A 22,814-nucleotide genomic window follows, 5' to 3' on the forward strand; every position below is an offset into this window, starting at 1 on the left:
GTTAATAACAATGTTGTTGATCATAAATATTTTGAGGCTTGGTATTATCATTCATTGTTACTAAGTAGTAGTTAACCGCTATACCAAATCATGTCACATGTATTTTTGATAAATGAGTTTAAGAAAATGTTGTTGCTGGAATGTACAAAATACGGGTACCTTGGAACGAACAAAAAAATTGTAAAGTTACTGGAATTGTTGGAACAAGTTGAACATTGATTTTTTTATTTGTATGTTTTGGAATTCAAATCATGGGTTATTAATTTTAAACCGTTAATAGCATTGTAGCATTGTACTTTATTTTATCGATTTAATTCGGGACATTTTTTCACAGTTACACGTTGTAACTGTGTTTCCAAAAACACGATCATATTTTCCTCCCGAGTGCTTATCTTGATGACGCTTATCTCTATAAACATAACACTTTTAGCCTTTTCTTCTAGGTGATTTAGGCGACTTTCTAGCGATTTTCGAGATCCGAAGACCACGATTAGAGACTCGTTTATTAAGTTTTGCAAGTTAATATTTTTACACTTTTTTTTTTTTTTTTTTTTTTTTCAGATTAACAGTTTTTGTTTCGTTTTTAGCCATTTATGGGTAAAACTTTAGATTTCAGTTTTGCATCGACGTCGACCTTTTATGCAAGTAATCGGTGGTATTGTTTTTTAATTCATGTTTGTATATAGTAATACCCGTCCTGTTTTAATCTAATGTTTGATTTTGGTTCGGTTCATGTTGGTCTCTTGAATTAGGATTTAATCACTCTAGTTAATCAAATTAGTAGAATATGTAATTGTTACATTGACCGATAAAAAGATGACAATCATCAAATTGGTTTTGCGAGGAGATTTAATGCTGATGTAAATTGTGTATCGGATATTTTTAGGCTTTTGAGCTTGAAATGCAAGAAGCTCACTACTACAAAAGGCTTTATAGGACTCGCCAATTAGAACCCGGTTTCGAGAAAAACTGCGATATATTATTAAAAAACCAGGACTTAAAAGGGAACAACCAATATGACCCGGTTCATTCTAACAAACCGGGATATATGCTCACTTAAGGAAACCGGTTCCCAGCATAACAACCGGGACTTTTAGTCGTATAGGTATATGACCCTGTCTCGAGAAAAACAACCGGGTTCTATTAGTATTACTACAGAACACGCTTACTAGGAAGTTATATGGACCATATTCTACAACCGGGTGTTTTGACTTCTTTTAGCAAATATAAATGTGGATTAATGACTTCTTTTTTTCAACTATGACTTTAGTAAAAAACACACAAGAATGAAGCTGGAACAAAGTAAAATAATGAGCAACAAGAAGAATCAAACAAACAAAAGCAAAACATACAAAGAACTAAAAACAATAAGAAAAACACCCCACAAGGGTAAAAAGGTCCAAATAGCAAATATCTATTCCACCATCAACATGGAGAGCATAGCAGACCAGACCAAAAGCAAACAGATGAATAGAGGGAGAAAACATCAGTAAACAGGCACCACACCGAAAATTGCCAGGCAGGGGCAAAATGGTCAAGAAAGCAATAAAACACACCAACATCTAGAATGCAATCAGCAACCAGGATCACAAATAGAACCAGAGAAGATCAAGAAAGTATGCCAGCAACTCCAAAAGAAACCACCACACAGATGCAAGACAATACCAGGGGCAAAATTGTCAAAGGGATGAACTCATCTCAGCAACACAACATTTTTATAATCATGTTGTCCGGTAATGTGATTATAGTTGGTTTTTGCAAGTTTGAAAAAGACTCGGTTATTTGAATGAAACCGGTCCATATTTAATCTTTATATGACCCGGTTTGGGGATTGGAATCGGGCTCTTTTAGCCATATATGACCCAGTTTTGAATGGTTGGACCGTGTCCTAATCTTCGTATATGATCAAATGTTGTGCGTTATGTTCCTCATATATGTCCCGGTTTTATGAATTATTCCACATTCAAGGCTACTATTATTATTGATTTTTTATCTACTTATTTATTTAACAAACGGGATGTTACACATATTTACTATGTACTACCTAAAGTTGTAAAAAACACTCGACGTTAGCTAGTCGGTGGACTGAGGTTAAGGGGTTAATCGGCTAGGTTGAGATTAATTGAGGGATTCATCGGGGACCCTAAATCGCTAACTTGTTGAATTTAGAAATAATTAAAGATGACTAATTTCGTAACAAAGTTCGTAAATACCACTAATATCATAACAAATAGGTTATTATGATTAATACAACACTAGTCATTCCTCAAATAGTTTTTGTTGACATATAACTTCTGCAAAATGTTAAAATTTCATCGTTTGCTATTGCTTCGCTCATTGTGTAGGCATAGATTAATATCTAGGGGTCTTCTAGTCGGTTGGGTAACGCCTAAGGACTAATTGGAGATTCAGAACCTAGTCGAGATTTTAACAACACTACTACTACCATTTTCAAACAAGAATTGATTTTTATTTCCCATTCTTTGTTTGTTAGGTTTGACATACCAAACACAACCCATCGACTTACTTCATCATGGTTAGGATACTACCAATCCACACAACTGCTGGTGCGAAATACGTTAGCAACATCTGCTAACCATTACCTACTTGATGTCGGTTTCTTCTCCTCGTAGTAGTCAAGAGCCTCACATGCCCAAAACTCCATGAAGGTCAATGAATGCGCCCCTATCAAGGTCACCATCTTAGAATGGAAAGAGCCCAAACGCTCCTCCAACAGCTCCACCATACCCTACTTGATCGTACCGAAGATCATAGGAGTCTGCTCGAGAATGCAAGGCATAATCTCAGACGTAATGAACTCCTGTGTTTGATCATCCAACTGCCCGGCTCCAAAACCTGGGCTTGAGCACTCACTAGCACCAGAAATACCAACCAATCTGCCTCGAAGAGTCACATACTGAAAATAGACCATACAAACCATCATAATACACACATACACACACACACACACACACATATATATATATATATATATATATATATATATATATATATATATTGTTGAGTGATCTTATACTCCACAAGTTTCCTAGTTTCATCGCAGCTCTCCTTGACTCGAGTACGAATTCTCTGCTTCTGTTAGCACGGTCCCATATTGCCTTGCACATCTATCCGTACTTTCCTCAAGGTTTTCCTTGAATCCGCCAGATAACTCTTTATCCATACTATTAACTCTCATCAATATAGGGTTCCTGACACTAAATCTCTTCCTAGGTTCTCCTAGGACAACCACCACACCACTCTCTGCCATCTGCAGTAGAGGGGACTCCTACCTGCACCCTCTAACATGCTCACAAATACAATTACATATCACTGACAACCAAAAATTCTTCGAATGAAAGGTCTCACACTACAATGATTGGAGTCAAACAAGAGCTGCCCAATAGAGTTAAAACCTAACCTTGTAAAATTATTTAGTTTCCGCCATATGCAACTTTACATATTGGCTTACTAGTTAGCTAATGTTAGTGAGAACTCCTAAAAAGCACAAAGCAAGCAACATTCGAGCATCGAGTAATCAGAACCAAGCATAACCTAATCAAGGCATCATATCACTGACTGATCAGTACTGGTCTACATGCTCATACAATAAGCATACAAAAGCACCTCTCCTAGAATTCTATCATGCAAACACTGAGCATATCATTAGCCCTAACTAGCATGCGATTCACAGATTCACAAATCAAATCATATTAGATAACATGTATGAGTATTTTGGGAAAACTTACTTGAGCTCGGTCGATTGCATCCACCACACCCTTACTTGTGTTAGTAAACCTTTTTCTGTAAAAATATTTCCCTTTTTTTTTGAATTTTTTTAACAAATCCTCAGTTTGAGTTCAGACACACCCGAGAGTATGTCCGAATCCCTCAAACTAAGGCTCTGATATCAATTTGTAACGTCTCAAAAATAATACCCAAAAATATCATTTTTAAAATTAGTAAAATGGTAATCCAAAACATTGTCATACAGCCAAGATGAAGTGAGGTGGTGTGTGCTCTGCAATCATCCCAGACTCTTACAATTTGAACCAAAAGTACCTGAAATATAAACCGAAAACCGTAAGTACAAATATTAATGAATTCCCCAAAATACCATATAACATACGTAATAAACACATATTGGGCCTCTGCCCTTAATTGGGCCCCGCCCAACATCGATCTGGTGTCAAATAGGTGTAGAGGCATTAACATTCACCGACTTATATGGAGGATCGCCCAAATATGACCATCTTACGATTAATAATAATATCTTGTTTTTCAAGGTTCAACTTCCCGCCCGCCCAAACAAAATTTAGTTGTTTATATGTTCGTCTATGCTTTTGATCAGTTTGGTGTCTTTAAATCGGTTCTCGAAACCTTTAAATGCAAAGGCTTATAAACAATTTGCCACCGTATCATACTTGTCTAGGCATGAATTGTGGGTTGATGCACCATCAAAACGAAACATAAACTAGCCTAAAACGGACACTTAGACAAAATAAAATAATTGAAAATTAAATATGGAATTTGCCAGTGAATATTATAAGAATAAGACACCATACCGTGAAAACAATTTTCTAATCAATGACGTCCATTCTAACTTTTTCATTTCTTCTAACAAAACTTTTGCCAAGTCTTCGAATTAAAGTCCTCCATATCATTAGCCTAATATTAAATATCATAGCTTTAATCAACCTCAACAGTCTGCATGCATGCCGTGGTTCAAACTATATGAGAAAAAAAAACTGGAAGCACATATCTTTCCTTGACTTTTATTCCTTCGTTGACTTTTGACTCAGATGGTATTATTGACATCTTCAGAACTTGTAATTATAAAAGTAATAGCTCGTCCTTAACAAGAAGCACATATCTGAATTACGTATTCCTGAACATTCAACAAAAAGTTAAACAACGTACATTACCTGAAAACAATTTCATATTATCTATGCGGCAGTTTTCTTTTTGAATCGCGGAATCGATATATTATAACGAAATCAACTGCATCTTAGATTCTATTTGACTATTCCATTAGAAAACAGATTGCCAGGTCATATTTTACTATTTCAGCTCAATATGCTTAGATCAGCAATTAAGGATGTTGACTAAAGAATGCTGTTTTTGTGGATGCTTATTGAGTTATTTCAATTTAGCTTTACAAACACATACATACATACATACATAAATGCATGCATACATACATATATAACTTAAGTTTAGGATAACATAATTTGCTTTTAACACGTACGCCACTTATGATCTTATTAATGAATTTCATTTAATTAAAACCTTTTTAGAATTCAAATCACCAAGGTCCTTCTAGGGTCGGTTTTTCTAACTCCATTTGAGTTCTCATTAAATATTAATTATAACCCGATATGAAGTCATCATCCTCTCTATTCTTTATAAATTAATAAGAAAATGCCATATATAGATCTGAGTCACCAAATTATCGTATATTTTGTAATTAGTGTTTTCATTATTTCCTCCGTTGACTTTTGATTCAAAGGGTATTATTGAAATTTTCGAACTTGTAATTACTTATGAATGGTCGTCGTTAACAGGAAGCACATATCTTAAACACTTTTGAAAATTAAATGAGTATATTTGACGAGATTAATACCTAAAAAACTTTACTATCCAGACCGCAATTTTCTTGTTGAAAACATGAAATGGAATCTACGTTAACTAATCAAGTGTATCATCATAGATATATAGAGAGCGGAATTGACTATTCCATTAGGAATCAGAATGTGAGGTCGCAATTTACCATTTCAACTCAATGTGTTTAGGTCAGCATTGACTAAAGAATTTTGTTTTGTGAATCGTTATGTGAATTTAGTTTAAACACACAGACACACAGACACACACAACATATAGTATAATGTAAAATTAAGGATAATTTATTTAGCTTTTAATTAGTTTGAAGACGCCACTTACGATCATAATCAATTTCCATTTAAAACCTTTTGATAAATTCTAATCAGCAAGCTGCTTCTAGGTTTTTTCTAACCCCATTTGAATTCACCATTTTTATATCCCGTTTTTGAAGTCAACTGTATGCCCTATATATAGTGTTTATAAATAAGACACTGGCATCGATATTCAAACCAATCAAATTAAGATGAAGAAGTACTCTCAAATACGCTCCTGTGTCTTCCTTCTGGTTCTTTGTCTTTCCTTTTCTAACTCATGGGCAAACTTATCTTCCCTTGTTGATGTTACACCAGGTACGGAAAATTTCATAAGTTGCATACAGCCCAAATCCAACAATGTCACCTCCTTCTCTCAGCAGCTCATTATCACACCTGTCAATGCTTCTTTCATTCCCATTTGGCAAGTCGCAGTGCAAAACACTAGGTTCCTTAAACCCTCGACTCCTAAACCATCAATCATCGTGACACCTGTGGATGAAACACTTGTCCAAAAGGCTCTATTCTGCGCAAAGAAACATGGGTACGAGATGAGGATCAGGAGTGGGGGCCATGACTATGAAGGCCTATCATACACTGCTGATGTTCCCTTTGTTATGCTTGATTTCACCAACATGAGGTCTATAGACGTGGACGTAGCTAACAGGAGCGCATGGGTCCAGCCAGGTGCTGTGCTTGGTGAACTCTATTACAGTATTTCTCAGAAGACCGACACCTTGTATTTCCCGGCAGGTGTTTGCCCCACGGTGGGTGTTGGCGGGTACATGGGCGGTGGTGGCTACGGAAACCTACTGAGGAAATATGGTACTGCTGCTGATAATGTTGTGGACGTTCGCTTTATGGATGTCAATGGAAATATTCTTGACAGGAAGTCCATGGGTAAGGATTTGTTTTGGGCAATACGAGGAGGTGGTGCTTCCAGTTTTGGAATCGTTCTCGCATGGAAGCTCAGGTTGGTTCCGGTTCCAGAAAAAGTAACTGTATTCATACTGAATAAAACTTTGGAAGAAGGGGCAACCAAAATTTTCCATAAATATCAATACGTTGCGCCAACTATTGATAGAAATCTACACATAAGAACTCAGGTGTTTGCCGAATATATTGGCAACACCACCAAGAAAACCATACGGATTATGTTCGAAGGAATTTATCAGGGCACAAGGGACACATTGCTTCCGTTGCTGGACGAAAAATTTCCTGAGCTCGGTGTTAGACGAGAGATTTGTGAAGAAATTAGAAGCATCCAATCGACCGTTGTGTTTTGGGGCCTGCCAAGCTCCACCCCAATTGAGATCCTCACGAACCGGTCTGCTATAGCCAAGCTGAACAATAAAAGCAAATCAGACTATGTCCGGACACCAATTCCCATACGCGGTCTAAGAAAGATATGGAGAAAGCTCATGCAAAACGACGGATCGGCACTTCTCATGATCAATCCTTTTGGCGGAAGGATGGCTGATTACTCAGAGTCAGCAATTCCATATCCTCATAGAGCTGGGGTGTTGTTACAGATTCTCAAGACTGTTAATTTTAACGGTCAAACTTCAGACACGACCCCTACATCGCTCAAGAGAATAATGTGGCTTCGAAGCTTGGACGAGTTACTGACGCCTTATGTCTCAAAGAACCCAAGAGAAGCATATTCCAACTACAATGATCTAGATTTGGGTGTTGGAAGTTCTAATTATGAAGAAGCCAGTCTTTGGGGTGAGAGGTACTGGAAAAGGGACAATTTTCAGAAGTTGATTCGAATCAAGGCCAAAGTTGATCCGGATAATTTCTTCCGGCGTCCACAAAGTATCCCTGTTTTCTAACACCTCTCTCTCTCTACACGCGGCACCTTTTTCTTGAGAAAGGCTCAAAATTAGGGTCTTACTTCTTTTGTTTTTTTTAATAAACTACCAATAAGTCTAACGTACTCATAATATCGCTCTGTTTTAAAAGAATATCTAAAATTAATTGTTAAATGATTGTAATTTTTATATGAATTGGTTATGATTTATTCTAATCGATGCATTGTTTGGTTATTATATTTCTTGGTTATACTTTGTGTTGATGAATAAATTTGATATAATTAATTCTTAAGACGTCTTCGATAATTTCTAATTTTGGCTTGGGTTTAAGTTGGATGATGGAAACTATCCTGTGTTGGAACTCGTATGGTTGATAAAAACTTATTGTATAAGTACTTGTTGGTGTAATTGTATATTGTATGGAATATATCATAAGGGAACTACATATATGTAATGTTATATGAGGGGTCAAGAAATGACGAATATTAGTGTAGTTCTTTGTCCGGTCGCAATACCTTGTTGCTAGCCGCTCCAAGTACAACAACATACTCAAACCTTGTTTCTTGAAGCTCCAAGTACAATTACATACTCAAGAACTTGGGGTTAAGAATGGGGATGAATAGTTATACGGTATATGACCATTTGTTGGCAGCGTTGTGAATGTCACACGTTGGTCGTTATGCAGATGCCCGACTGTGTATTTTTGTCAGGACCCTTGAACAATGGATACAACGGATGATCTTTGTTGTGTCTTTCAGTATTGCATTTCATAATATCTATATTGTATTATAAAATGTAAGTAGATTGCTATTGTTTGAAATTTTCCCAAGAAAACAGACTGTATATTAAATATGGACATGAAAGTAGGTTCTTATTGTTTTCACTTTCCTTGACCACTTGTTTAAACTGATTGTTAATAACAACGTTGTTGATCATAAATATTTTGAGGCTTGGTATTATCATTCATTGTTACTAAGTAGTAGTTAACCGCTATACCAAATCATGTCACATGTATTTTTGATAAATGAGTTTAAGAAAATGTTGTTGCTGGAATGTACAAAATACGGGTACCTTGGAACGAACAAAAAAATTGTAAAGTTATTGGAATTGTTGGAACAAGTTGAACATTGATTTTTTTATTTGTATGTTTTGGAATTCAAATCATGGGTTATTAATTTTAAACCGTTAATAGCATTGTAGCATTGTACTTTATTTTATCGATTTAATTCGGGACATTTTTTCACAGTTACACGTTGTAACTGTGTTTCCAAAAACACGATCATATTTTCCTCCCGAGTGCTTATCTTGATGACGCTTATCTCTATAAACATAACACTTTTAGCCTTTTCTTCTAGGTGATTTAGGCGACTTTCTAGCGATTTTCGAGATCCGAAGACCACGATTAGAGACTCGTTTATTAAGTTTTGCAAGTTAATATTTTTACACTTTTTTTTTTTTTTTTTTTTTCAGATTAACAGTTTTTGTTTCGTTTTTAGCCATTTATGGGTAAAACTTTAGATTTCAGTTTTGCATCGACGTCGACCTTTTATGCAAGTAATCGGTGGTATTGTTTTTTTAATTCATGTTTGTATATAGTAATACCCGTCCTGTTTTAATCTAATGTTTGATTTTGGTTCGGTTCATGTTGGTCTCTTGAATTAGGATTTAATCACTCTAGTTAATCAAATTAGTAGAATATGTAATTGTTACATTGACCGATAAAAAGATGACAATCATCAAATTGGTTTTGCGAGGAGATTTAATGCTGATGTAAATTGTGTATCGGATATTTTTAGGCTTTTGAGCTTGAAATGCAAGAAGCTCACTACTACAAAAGGCTTTATAGGACTCGCCAATTAGAACCCGGTTTCGAGAAAAACTACGATATATTATTAAAAAACCAGGACTGAAAAGGGAACAACCAATATGACCCGGTTCATTCTAACAAACCGGGATATATGCTCACTTAAGGAAACCGGTTCCCAGCATAACAACCGGGACTTTTAGTCGTATAGGTATATGACCCTGTCTCGAGAAAAACAACCGGGTTCTATTAGTATTACTACAGAACACGCTTACTAGGAAGTTATATGGACCATATTCTACAACCGGGTGTTTTGACTTCTTTTAGCAAATATAAATGTGGATTAATGACTTCTTTTTTTCAACTATGACTTTAGTAAAAAACACACAAGAATGAAGCTGGAACAAAGTAAAATAATGAGCAACAAGAAGAATCAAACAAACAAAAGCAAAACATACAAAGAACTAAAAACAATAAGAAAAACACCCCACAAGGGTAAAAAGGTCCAAATAGCAAATATCTATTCCACCATCAACATGGAGAGCATAGCAGACCAGACCAAAAGCAAACAGATGAATAGAAGGAGAAAACATCAGTAAACAGGCACCACACCGAAAATTGCCAGGCAGGGGCAAAATGGTCAAGAAAGCAATAAAACACACCAACATCTAGAATGCAATCAGCAACCAGGATCACAAATAGAACCAGAGAAGATCAAGAAAGTATGCCAGCAACTCCAAAAGAAACCACCACACAGATGCAAGACAAAACCAGGGGCAAAATTGTCAAAGGGATGAACTCATCTCAGCAACACAACATTTTTATAATCATGTTGTCCGGTAATGTGATTATAGTTGGTTTTTGCAAGTTTGAAAAAGACTCGGTTATTTGAATGAAACCGGTCCATATTTAATCTTTATATGACCCGGTTTGGGGATTGGAATCGGGCTCTTTTAGCCATATATGACCCAGTTTTGAATGGTTGGACCGTGTCCTAATCTTCGTATATGATCAAATGTTGTGCGTTATGTTCCTCATATATGTCCCGGTTTTATGAATTATTCCACATTCAAGGCTACTATTATTATTGATTTTTTATCTACTTATTTATTTAACAAACGGGATGTTACACATATTTACTATGTACTACCTAAAGTTGTAAAAAGCACTCGACGTTAGCTAGTCGGTGGACTGAGGTTAAGGGGTTAATCGGCTAGGTTGAGATTAATTGAGGGATTCATCGGGGACCCTAAATCGCTAACTTGTTGAATTTAGAAATAATTAAAGATGACTAATTTCGTAACAAAGTTCGTAAATACCACTAATATCATAACAAATAGGTTATTATGATTAATACAACACTAGTCATTCCTCAAATAGTTTTTGTTGACATATAACTTCTGCAAAATGTTAAAATTTCATCGTTTGCTATTGCTTCGCTCATTGTGTAGGCATAGATTAATATCTAGGGGTCTTCTAGTCGGTTGGGTAACGCCTAAGGACTAATTGGAGATTCAGAACCTAGTCGAGATTTTAACAACACTACTACTACCATTTTCAAACAAGAATTGATTTTTATTTCCCATTCTTTGTTTGTTAGGTTTGACATACCAAACACAACCCATCGACTTACTTCATCATGGTTAGGATACTACCAATCCACACAACTGCTGGTGCGAAATACGTTAGCAACATCTGCTAACCATTACCTACTTGATGTCGGTTTCTTCTCCTCGTAGTAGTCAAGAGCCTCACATGCCCAAAACTCCATGAAGGTCAATGAATGCGCCCCTATCAAGGTCACCATCTTAGAATGGAAAGAGCCCAAACGCTCCTCCAACAGCTCCACCATACCCTACTTGATCGTACCGAAGATCATAGGAGTCTGCTCGAGAATGCAAGGCATAATCTCAGACGTAATGAACTCCTGTGTTTGATCATCCAACTGCCCGGCTCCAAAACCTGGGCTTGAGCACTCACTAGCACCAGAAATACCAACCAATCTGCCTCGAAGAGTCACATACTGAAAATAGACCATACAAACCATCATAATACACACATACACACACACACACACACACACACACATATATATATATATATATATATATATATATATATTGTTGAGTGATCTTATACTCCACAAGTTTCCTAGTTTCATCGCAGCTCTCCTTGACTCGAGTACGAATTCTCTGCTTCTGTTAGCACGGTCCCATATTGCCTTGCACATCTATCCGTACTTTCCTCAAGGTTTTCCTTGAATCCGCCAGATAACTCTTTATCCATACTATTAACTCTCATCAATATAGGGTTCCTGACACTAAATCTCTTCCTAGGTTCTCCTAGGACAACCACCACACCACTCTCTGCCATCTGCAGTAGAGGGGACTCCTACCTGCACCCTCTAACATGCTCACAAATACAATTACATATCACTGACAACCAAAAATTCTTCGAATGAAAGGTCTCACACTACAATGATTGGAGTCAAACAAGAGCTGCCCAATAGAGTTAAAACCTAACCTTGTAAAATTATTTAGTTTCCGCCATATGCAACTTTACATATTGGCTTACTAGTTAGCTAATGTTAGTGAGAACTCCTAAAAAGCACAAAGCAAGCAACATTCGAGCATCGAGTAATCAGAACCAAGCATAACCTAATCAAGGCATCATATCACTGACTGATCAGTACTGGTCTACATGCTCATACAATAAGCATACAAAAGCACCTCTCCTAGAATTCTATCATGCAAACACTGAGCATATCATTAGCCCTAACTAGCATGCGATTCACAGATTCACAAATCAAATCATATTAGATAACATGTATGAGTATTTTGGGAAAACTTACTTGAGCTCGGTCGATTGCATCCACCACACCCTTACTTGTGTTAGTAAACCTTTTTCTGTAAAAATATTTCCCTTTTTTTTTGAATTTTTTTAACAAATCCTCAGTTTGAGTTCAGACACACCCGAGAGTATGTCCGAATCCCTCAAACTAAGGCTCTGATATCAATTTGTAACGTCTCAAAAATAATACCCAAAAATATCATTTTTAAAATTAGTAAAATGGTAATCCAAAACATTGTCATACAGCCAAGATGAAGTGAGGTGGTGTGTGCTCTGCAATCATCCCAGACTCTTACAATTTGAACCAAAAGTACCTGAAATATAAACCGAAAACCGTAAGTACAAATATTAATGAATTCCCCAAAATACCATATAACATACGTAATAAACACATATTGGGCCTCTGCCCTTAATTGGGCCCCGCCCAACATCGATCTGGTGTCAAATAGGTGTAGAGGCATTAACATTCACCGACTTATATGGAGGATCGCCCAAATATGACCATCTTACGATTAATAATAATATCTTGTTTTTCAAGGTTCAACTTCCCGCCCGCCCAAACAAAATTTAGTTGTTTATATGTTCGTCTATGCTTTTGATCAGTTTGGTGTCTTTAAATCGGTTCTCGAAACCTTTAAATGCAAAGGCTTATAAACAATTTGCCACCGTATCATACTTGTCTAGGCATGAATTGTGGGTTGATGCACCATCAAAACGAAACATAAACTAGCCTAAAACGGACACTTAGACAAAATAAAATAATTGAAAATTAAATATGGAATTTGCCAGTGAATATTATAAGAATAAGACACCATACCGTGAAAACAATTTTCTAATCAATGACGTCCATTCTAACTTTTTCATTTCTTCTAACAAAACTTTTGCCAAGTCTTCGAATTAAAGTCCTCCATATCATTAGCCTAATATTAAATATCATAGCTTTAATCAACCTCAACAGTCTGCATGCATGCCGTGGTTCAAACTATATGAGAAAAAAAAACTGGAAGCACATATCTTTCCTTGACTTTTATTCCTTCGTTGACTTTTGACTCAGATGGTATTATTGACATCTTCAGAACTTGTAATTATAAAAGTAATAGCTCGTCCTTAACAAGAAGCACATATCTGAATTACGTATTCCTGAACATTCAACAAAAAGTTAAACAACGTACATTACCTGAAAACAATTTCATATTATCTATGCGGCAGTTTTCTTTTTGAATCGCGGAATCGATATATTATAACGAAATCAACTGCATCTTAGATTCTATTTGACTATTCCATTAGAAAACAGATTGCCAGGTCATATTTTACTATTTCAGCTCAATATGCTTAGATCAGCAATTAAGGATGTTGACTAAAGAATGCTGTTTTTGTGGATGCTTATTGAGTTATTTCAATTTAGCTTTACAAACACATACATACATACATACATAAATGCATGCATACATACATATATAACTTAAGTTTAGGATAACATAATTTGCTTTTAACACGTACGCCACTTATGATCTTATTAATGAATTTCATTTAATTAAAACCTTTTTAGAATTCAAATCACCAAGGTCCTTCTAGGGTCGGTTTTTCTAACTCCATTTGAGTTCTCATTAAATATTAATTATAACCCGATATGAAGTCATCATCCTCTCTATTCTTTATAAATTAATAAGAAAATGCCATATATAGATCTGAGTCACCAAATTATCGTATATTTTGTAATTAGTGTTTTCATTATTTCCTCCGTTGACTTTTGATTCAAAGGGTATTATTGAAATTTTCGAACTTGTAATTACTTATGAATGGTCGTCGTTAACAGGAAGCACATATCTTAAACACTTTTGAAAATTAAATGAGTATATTTGACGAGATTAATACCTAAAAAACTTTACTATCCAGACCGCAATTTTCTTGTTGAAAACATGAAATGGAATCTACGTTAACTAATCAAGTGTATCATCATAGATATATAGAGAGCGGAATTGACTATTCCATTAGGAATCAGAATGTGAGGTCGCAATTTACCATTTCAACTCAATGTGTTTAGGTCAGCATTGACTAAAGAATTTTGTTTTGTGAATCGTTATGTGAATTTAGTTTAAACACACAGACACACAGACACACACAACATATAGTATAATGTAAAATTAAGGATAATTTATTTAGCTTTTAATTAGTTTGAAGACGCCACTTACGATCATAATCAATTTCCATTTAAAACCTTTTGATAAATTCTAATCAGCAAGCTGCTTCTAGGTTTTTTCTAACCCCATTTGAATTCACCATTTTTATATCCCGTTTTTGAAGTCAACTGTATGCCCTATATATAGTGTTTATAAATAAGACACTGGCATCGATATTCAAACCAATCAAATTAAGATGAAGAAGTACTCTCAAATACGCTCCTGTGTCTTCCTTCTGGTTCTTTGTCTTTCCTTTTCTAACTCATGGGCAAACTTATCTTCCCTTGTTGATGTTACACCAGGTACGGAAAATTTCATAAGTTGCATACAGCCCAAATCCAACAATGTCACCTCCTTCTCTCAGCAGCTCATTATCACACCTGTCAATGCTTCTTTCATTCCCATTTGGCAAGTCGCAGTGCAAAACACTAGGTTCCTTAAACCCTCGACTCCTAAACCATCAATCATCGTGACACCTGTGGATGAAACACTTGTCCAAAAGGCTCTATTCTGCGCAAAGAAACATGGGTACGAGATGAGGATCAGGAGTGGGGGCCATGACTATGAAGGCCTATCATACACTGCTGATGTTCCCTTTGTTATGCTTGATTTCACCAACATGAGGTCTATAGACGTGGACGTAGCTAACAGGAGCGCATGGGTCCAGCCAGGTGCTGTGCTTGGTGAACTCTATTACAGTATTTCTCAGAAGACCGACACCTTGTATTTCCCGGCAGGTGTTTGCCCCACGGTGGGTGTTGGCGGGTACATGGGCGGTGGTGGCTACGGAAACCTACTGAGGAAATATGGTACTGCTGCTGATAATGTTGTGGACGTTCGCTTTATGGATGTCAATGGAAATATTCTTGACAGGAAGTCCATGGGTAAGGATTTGTTTTGGGCAATACGAGGAGGTGGTGCTTCCAGTTTTGGAATCGTTCTCGCATGGAAGCTCAGGTTGGTTCCGGTTCCAGAAAAAGTAACTGTATTCATACTGAATAAAACTTTGGAAGAAGGGGCAACCAAAATTTTCCATAAATATCAATACGTTGCGCCAACTATTGATAGAAATCTACACATAAGAACTCAGGTGTTTGCCGAATATATTGGCAACACCACCAAGAAAACCATACGGATTATGTTCGAAGGAATTTATCAGGGCACAAGGGACACATTGCTTCCGTTGCTGGACGAAAAATTTCCTGAGCTCGGTGTTAGACGAGAGATTTGTGAAGAAATTAGAAGCATCCAATCGACCGTTGTGTTTTGGGGCCTGCCAAGCTCCACCCCAATTGAGATCCTCACGAACCGGTCTGCTATAGCCAAGCTGAACAATAAAAGCAAATCAGACTATGTCCGGACACCAATTCCCATACGCGGTCTAAGAAAGATATGGAGAAAGCTCATGCAAAACGACGGATCGGCACTTCTCATGATCAATCCTTTTGGCGGAAGGATGGCTGATTACTCAGAGTCAGCAATTCCATATCCTCATAGAGCTGGGGTGTTGTTACAGATTCTCAAGACTGTTAATTTTAACGGTCAAACTTCAGACACGACCCCTACATCGCTCAAGAGAATAATGTGGCTTCGAAGCTTGGACGAGTTACTGACGCCTTATGTCTCAAAGAACCCAAGAGAAGCATATTCCAACTACAATGATCTAGATTTGGGTGTTGGAAGTTCTAATTATGAAGAAGCCAGTCTTTGGGGTGAGAGGTACTGGAAAAGGGACAATTTTCAGAAGTTGATTCGAATCAAGGCCAAAGTTGATCCGGATAATTTCTTCCGGCGTCCACAAAGTATCCCTGTTTTCTAACACCTCTCTCTCTCTACACGCGGCACCTTTTTCTTGAGAAAGGCTCAAAATTAGGGTCTTACTTCTTTTGTTTTTTTTAATAAACTACCAATAAGTCTAACGTACTCATAATATCGCTCTGTTTTAAAAGAATATCTAAAATTAATTGTTAAATGATTGTAATTTTTATATGAATTGGTTATGATTTATTCTAATCGATGCATTGTTTGGTTATTATATTTCTTGGTTATACTTTGTGTTGATGAATAAATTTGATATAATTAATTCTTAAGACGTCTTCGATAATTTCTAATTTTGGCTTGGGTTTAAGTTGGATGATGGAAACTATCCTGTGTTGGAACTCGTATGGTTGATAAAAACTTATTGTATAAGTACTTGTTGGTGTAATTGTATATTGTATGGAATATATCATAAGGGAACTACATATATGTAATGTTATATGAGGGGTCAAGAAATGACGAATATTAGTGTAGTTCTTTGTCCGGTCGCAATACCTTGTTGCTAGCCGCTCCAAGTACAACAACATACTCAAACCTTGTTTCTTGAAGCTCCAAGTACAATTACATACTCAAGAACTTGGGGTTAAGAATGGGGATGAATAGTTATACGGTATATGACCATTTGTTGGCAGCGTTGTGAATGTCACACGTTGGTCGTTATGCAGATGCCCGACTGTGTATTTTTGTCAGGACCCTTGAACAATGGATACAACGGATGATCTTTGTTGTGTCTTTCAGTATTGCATTTCATAATATCTATATTGTATTATAAAATGTAAGTAGATTGCTATTGTTTGAAATTTTCCCAAGAAAACAGACTGTATATTAAATATGGACATGAAAGTAGGTTCTTATTGTTTTCACTTTCCTTGACCACTTGTTTAAACTGATTGTTAATAACAATGTTGTTGATCATAAATATTTTGAGGCTTGGTATTATCATTCATTGTTACTAAGTAGTAGTTAACCGCTATACCAAATCATGTCACATGTATTTTTGATAAATGAGTTTAAGAAAATGTTGTTGCTGGAATGTACAAAATACGGGTACCTTGGAACGAACAAAAAAATTGTAAAGTTACTGGAATTGTTGGAACAAGTTGAACATTGATTTTTTTATTTGTATGTTTTGGAATTCAAATCATGGGTTATTAATTTTAAACCGTTAATAGCATTGTAGCATTGTACTTTATTTTATCGATTTAATTCGGGACATTTTTTCACAGTTACACGTTGTAACTGTGTTTCCAAAAACACGATCATATTTTCCTCCCGAGTGCTTATCTTGATGACGCTTATCTCTATAAACATAACACTTTTAGCCTTTTCTTCTAGGTGATTTAGGCGACTTTCTAGCGATTTTCGAGATCCGAAGACCACGATTAGAGACTCGTTTATTAAGTTTTGCAAGTTAATATTTTTACACTTTTTTTTTTTTTTTTTTTTTTTTTCAGATTAACAGTTTTTGTTTCGTTTTTAGCCATTTATGGGTAAAACTTTAGATTTCAGTTTTGCATCGACGTCGACCTTTTATGCAAGTAATCGGTGGTATTGTTTTTTAATTCATGTTTGTATATAGTAATACCCGTCCTGTTTTAATCTAATGTTTGATTTTGGTTCGGTTCATGTTGGTCTCTTGAATTAGGATTTAATCACTCTAGTTAATCAAATTAGTAGAATATGTAATTGTTACATTGACCGATAAAAAGATGACAATCATCAAATTGGTTTTGCGAGGAGATTTAATGCTGATGTAAATTGTGTATCGGATATTTTTAGGCTTTTGAGCTTGAAATGCAAGAAGCTCACTACTACAAAAGGCTTTATAGGACTCGCCAATTAGAACCCGGTTTCGAGAAAAACTGCGATATATTATTAAAAAACCAGGACTTAAAAGGGAACAACCAATATGACCCGGTTCATTCTAACAAACCGGGATATATGCTCACTTAAGGAAACCGGTTCCCAGCATAACAACCGGGACTTTTAGTCGTATAGGTATATGACCCTGTCTCGAGAAAAACAACCGGGTTCTATTAGTATTACTACAGAACACGCTTACTAGGAAGTTATATGGACCATATTCTACAACCGGGTGTTTTGACTTCTTTTAGCAAATATAAATGTGGATTAATGACTTCTTTTTTTCAACTATGACTTTAGTAAAAAACACACAAGAATGAAGCTGGAACAAAGTAAAATAATGAGCAACAAGAAGAATCAAACAAACAAAAGCAAAACATACAAAGAACTAAAAACAATAAGAAAAACACCCCACAAGGGTAAAAAGGTCCAAATAGCAAATATCTATTCCACCATCAACATGGAGAGCATAGCAGACCAGACCAAAAGCAAACAGATGAATAGAGGGAGAAAACATCAGTAAACAGGCACCACACCGAAAATTGCCAGGCAGGGGCAAAATGGTCAAGAAAGCAATAAAACACACCAACATCTAGAATGCAATCAGCAACCAGGATCACAAATAGAACCAGAGAAGATCAAGAAAGTATGCCAGCAACTCCAAAAGAAACCACCACACAGATGCAAGACAATACCAGGGGCAAAATTGTCAAAGGGATGAACTCATCTCAGCAACACAACATTTTTATAATCATGTTGTCCGGTAATGTGATTATAGTTGGTTTTTGCAAGTTTGAAAAAGACTCGGTTATTTGAATGAAACCGGTCCATATTTAATCTTTATATGACCCGGTTTGGGGATTGGAATCGGGCTCTTTTAGCCATATATGACCCAGTTTTGAATGGTTGGACCGTGTCCTAATCTTCGTATATGATCAAATGTTGTGCGTTATGTTCCTCATATATGTCCCGGTTTTATGAATTATTCCACATTCAAGGCTACTATTATTATTGATTTTTTATCTACTAATTTATTTAACAAACGGGATGTTACACATATTTACTATGTACTACCTAAAGTTGTAAAAAACACTCGACGTTAGCTAGTCGGTGGACTGAGGTTAAGGGGTTAATCGGCTAGGTTGAGATTAATTGAGGGATTCATCGGGGACCCTAAATCGCTAACTTGTTGAATTTAGAAATAATTAAAGATGACTAATTTCGTAACAAAGTTCGTAAATACCACTAATATCATAACAAATAGGTTATTATGATTAATACAACACTAGTCATTCCTCAAATAGTTTTTGTTGACATATAACTTCTGCAAAATGTTAAAATTTCATCGTTTGCTATTGCTTCGCTCATTGTGTAGGCATAGATTAATATCTAGGGGTCTTCTAGTCGGTTGGGTAACGCCTAAGGACTAATTGGAGATTCAGAACCTAGTCGAGATTTTAACAACACTACTACTACCATTTTCAAACAAGAATTGATTTTTATTTCCCATTCTTTGTTTGTTAGGTTTGACATACCAAACACAACCCATCGACTTACTTCATCATGGTTAGGATACTACCAATCCACACAACTGCTGGTGCGAAATACGTTAGCAACATCTGCTAACCATTACCTACTTGATGTCGGTTTCTTCTCCTCGTAGTAGTCAAGAGCCTCACATGCCCAAAACTCCATGAAGGTCAATGAATGCGCCCCTATCAAGGTCACCATCTTAGAATGGAAAGAGCCCAAACGCTCCTCCAACAGCTCCACCATACCCTACTTGATCGTACCGAAGATCATAGGAGTCTGCTCGAGAATGCAAGGCATAATCTCAGACGTAATGAACTCCTGTGTTTGATCATCCAACTGCCCGGCTCCAAAACCTGGGCTTGAGCACTCACTAGCACCAGAAATACCAACCAATCTGCCTCGAAGAGTCACATACTGAAAATAGACCATACAAACCATCATAATACACACATACACACACACACACACACATATATATATATATATATATATATATATATATATTGTTGAGTGATCTTATACTCCACAAGTTTCCTAGTTTCATCGCAGCTCTCCTTGACTCGAGTACGAATTCTCTGCTTCTGTTAGCACGGTCCCATATTGCCTTGCACATCTATCCGTACTTTCCTCAAGGTTTTCCTTGAATCCGCCAGATAACTCTTTATCCATACTATTAACTCTCATCAATATAGGGTTCCTGACACTAAATCTCTTCCTAGGTTCTCCTAGGACAACCACCACACCACTCTCTGCCATCTGCAGTAGAGGGGACTCCTACCTGCACCCTCTAACATGCTCACAAATACAATTACATATCACTGACAACCAAAAATTCTTCGAATGAAAGGTCTCACACTACAATGATTGGAGTCAAACAAGAGCTGCCCAATAGAGTTAAAACCTAACCTTGTAAAATTATTTAGTTTCCGCCATATGCAACTTTACATATTGGCTTACTAGTTAGCTAATGTTAGTGAGAACTCCTAAAAAGCACAAAGCAAGCAACATTCGAGCATCGAGTAATCAGAACCAAGCATAACCTAATCAAGGCATCATATCACTGACTGATCAGTACTGGTCTACATGCTCATACAATAAGCATACAAAAGCACCTCTCCTAGAATTCTATCATGCAAACACTGAGCATATCATTAGCCCTAACTAGCATGCGATTCACAGATTCACAAATCAAATCATATTAGATAACATGTATGAGTATTTTGGGAAAACTTACTTGAGCTCGGTCGATTGCATCCACCACACCCTTACTTGTGTTAGTAAACCTTTTTCTGTAAAAATATTTCCCTTTTTTTTTGAATTTTTTTAACAAATCCTCAGTTTGAGTTCAGACACACCCGAGAGTATGTCCGAATCCCTCAAACTAAGGCTCTGATATCAATTTGTAACGTCTCAAAAATAATACCCAAAAATATCATTTTTAAAATTAGTAAAATGGTAATCCAAAACATTGTCATACAGCCAAGATGAAGTGAGGTGGTGTGTGCTCTGCAATCATCCCAGACTCTTACAATTTGAACCAAAAGTACCTGAAATATAAACCGAAAACCGTAAGTACAAATATTAATGAATTCCCCAAAATACCATATAACATACGTAATAAACACATATTGGGCCTCTGCCCTTAATTGGGCCCCGCCCAACATCGATCTGGTGTCAAATAGGTGTAGAGGCATTAACATTCACGGACTTATATGGAGGATCGCCCAAATATGACCATCTTACGATTAATAATAATATCTTGTTTTTCAAGGTTCAACTTCCCGCCCGCCCAAACAAAATTTAGTTGTTTATATGTTCGTCTATGCTTTTGATCAGTTTGGTGTCTTTAAATCGGTTCTCGAAACCTTTAAATGCAAAGGCTTATAAACAATTTGCCACCGTATCATACTTGTCTAGGCATGAATTGTGGGTTGATGCACCATCAAAACGAAACATAAACTAGCCTAAAACGGACACTTAGACAAAATAAAATAATTGAAAATTAAATATGGAATTTGCCAGTGAATATTATAAGAATAAGACACCATACCGTGAAAACAATTTTCTAATCAATGACGTCCATTCTAACTTTTTCATTTCTTCTAACAAAACTTTTGCCAAGTCTTCGAATTAAAGTCCTCCATATCATTAGCCTAATATTAAATATCATAGCTTTAATCAACCTCAACAGTCTGCATGCATGCCGTGGTTCAAACTATATGAGAAAAAAAAACTGGAAGCACATATCTTTCCTTGACTTTTATTCCTTCGTTGACTTTTGACTCAGATGGTATTATTGACATCTTCAGAACTTGTAATTATAAAAGTAATAGCTCGTCCTTAACAAGAAGCACATATCTGAATTACGTATTCCTGAACATTCAACAAAAAGTTAAACAACGTACATTACCTGAAAACAATTTCATATTATCTATGCGGCAGTTTTCTTTTTGAATCGCGGAATCGATATATTATAACGAAATCAACTGCATCTTAGATTCTATTTGACTATTCCATTAGAAAACAGATTGCCAGGTCATATTTTACTATTTCAGCTCAATATGCTTAGATCAGCAATTAAGGATGTTGACTAAAGAATGCTGTTTTTGTGGATGCTTATTGAGTTATTTCAATTTAGCTTTACAAACACATACATACATACATACATAAATGCATGCATACATACATATATAACTTAAGTTTAGGATAACATAATTTGCTTTTAACACGTACGCCACTTATGATCTTATTAATGAATTTCATTTAATTAAAACCTTTTTAGAATTCAAATCACCAAGGTCCTTCTAGGGTCGGTTTTTCTAACTCCATTTGAGTTCTCATTAAATATTAATTATAACCCGATATGAAGTCATCATCCTCTCTATTCTTTATAAATTAATAAGAAAATGCCATATATAGATCTGAGTCACCAAATTATCGTATATTTTGTAATTAGTGTTTTCATTATTTCCTCCGTTGACTTTTGATTCAAAGGGTATTATTGAAATTTTCGAACTTGTAATTACTTATGAATGGTCGT

At 36.0% G+C, this 22,814-nt stretch overlaps 2 pseudogenes; both read left to right on the plus strand.

Annotated features, from left to right (window-relative positions):
• Positions 1–6,124: 6,124 nt before the first annotated feature.
• On the plus strand, positions 6,125–7,860 carry LOC145068439 (tetrahydroberberine oxidase pseudogene; annotated as a pseudogene).
• A 6,896-nt stretch (positions 7,861–14,756) lies between these two features.
• Positions 14,757–16,492, plus strand: LOC145068446 (tetrahydroberberine oxidase pseudogene; annotated as a pseudogene).
• The last annotated feature ends 6,322 nt before the right edge of the window (positions 16,493–22,814 follow it).

Source organism: Lactuca serriola, chromosome 1, assembly GCF_051521515.1.
Source record: "Lactuca serriola cultivar US96UC23 chromosome 1, Lser_US96UC23_V15, whole genome shotgun sequence".
Classification (NCBI taxonomy): Eukaryota; Viridiplantae; Streptophyta; class Magnoliopsida; order Asterales; family Asteraceae; genus Lactuca; species Lactuca serriola.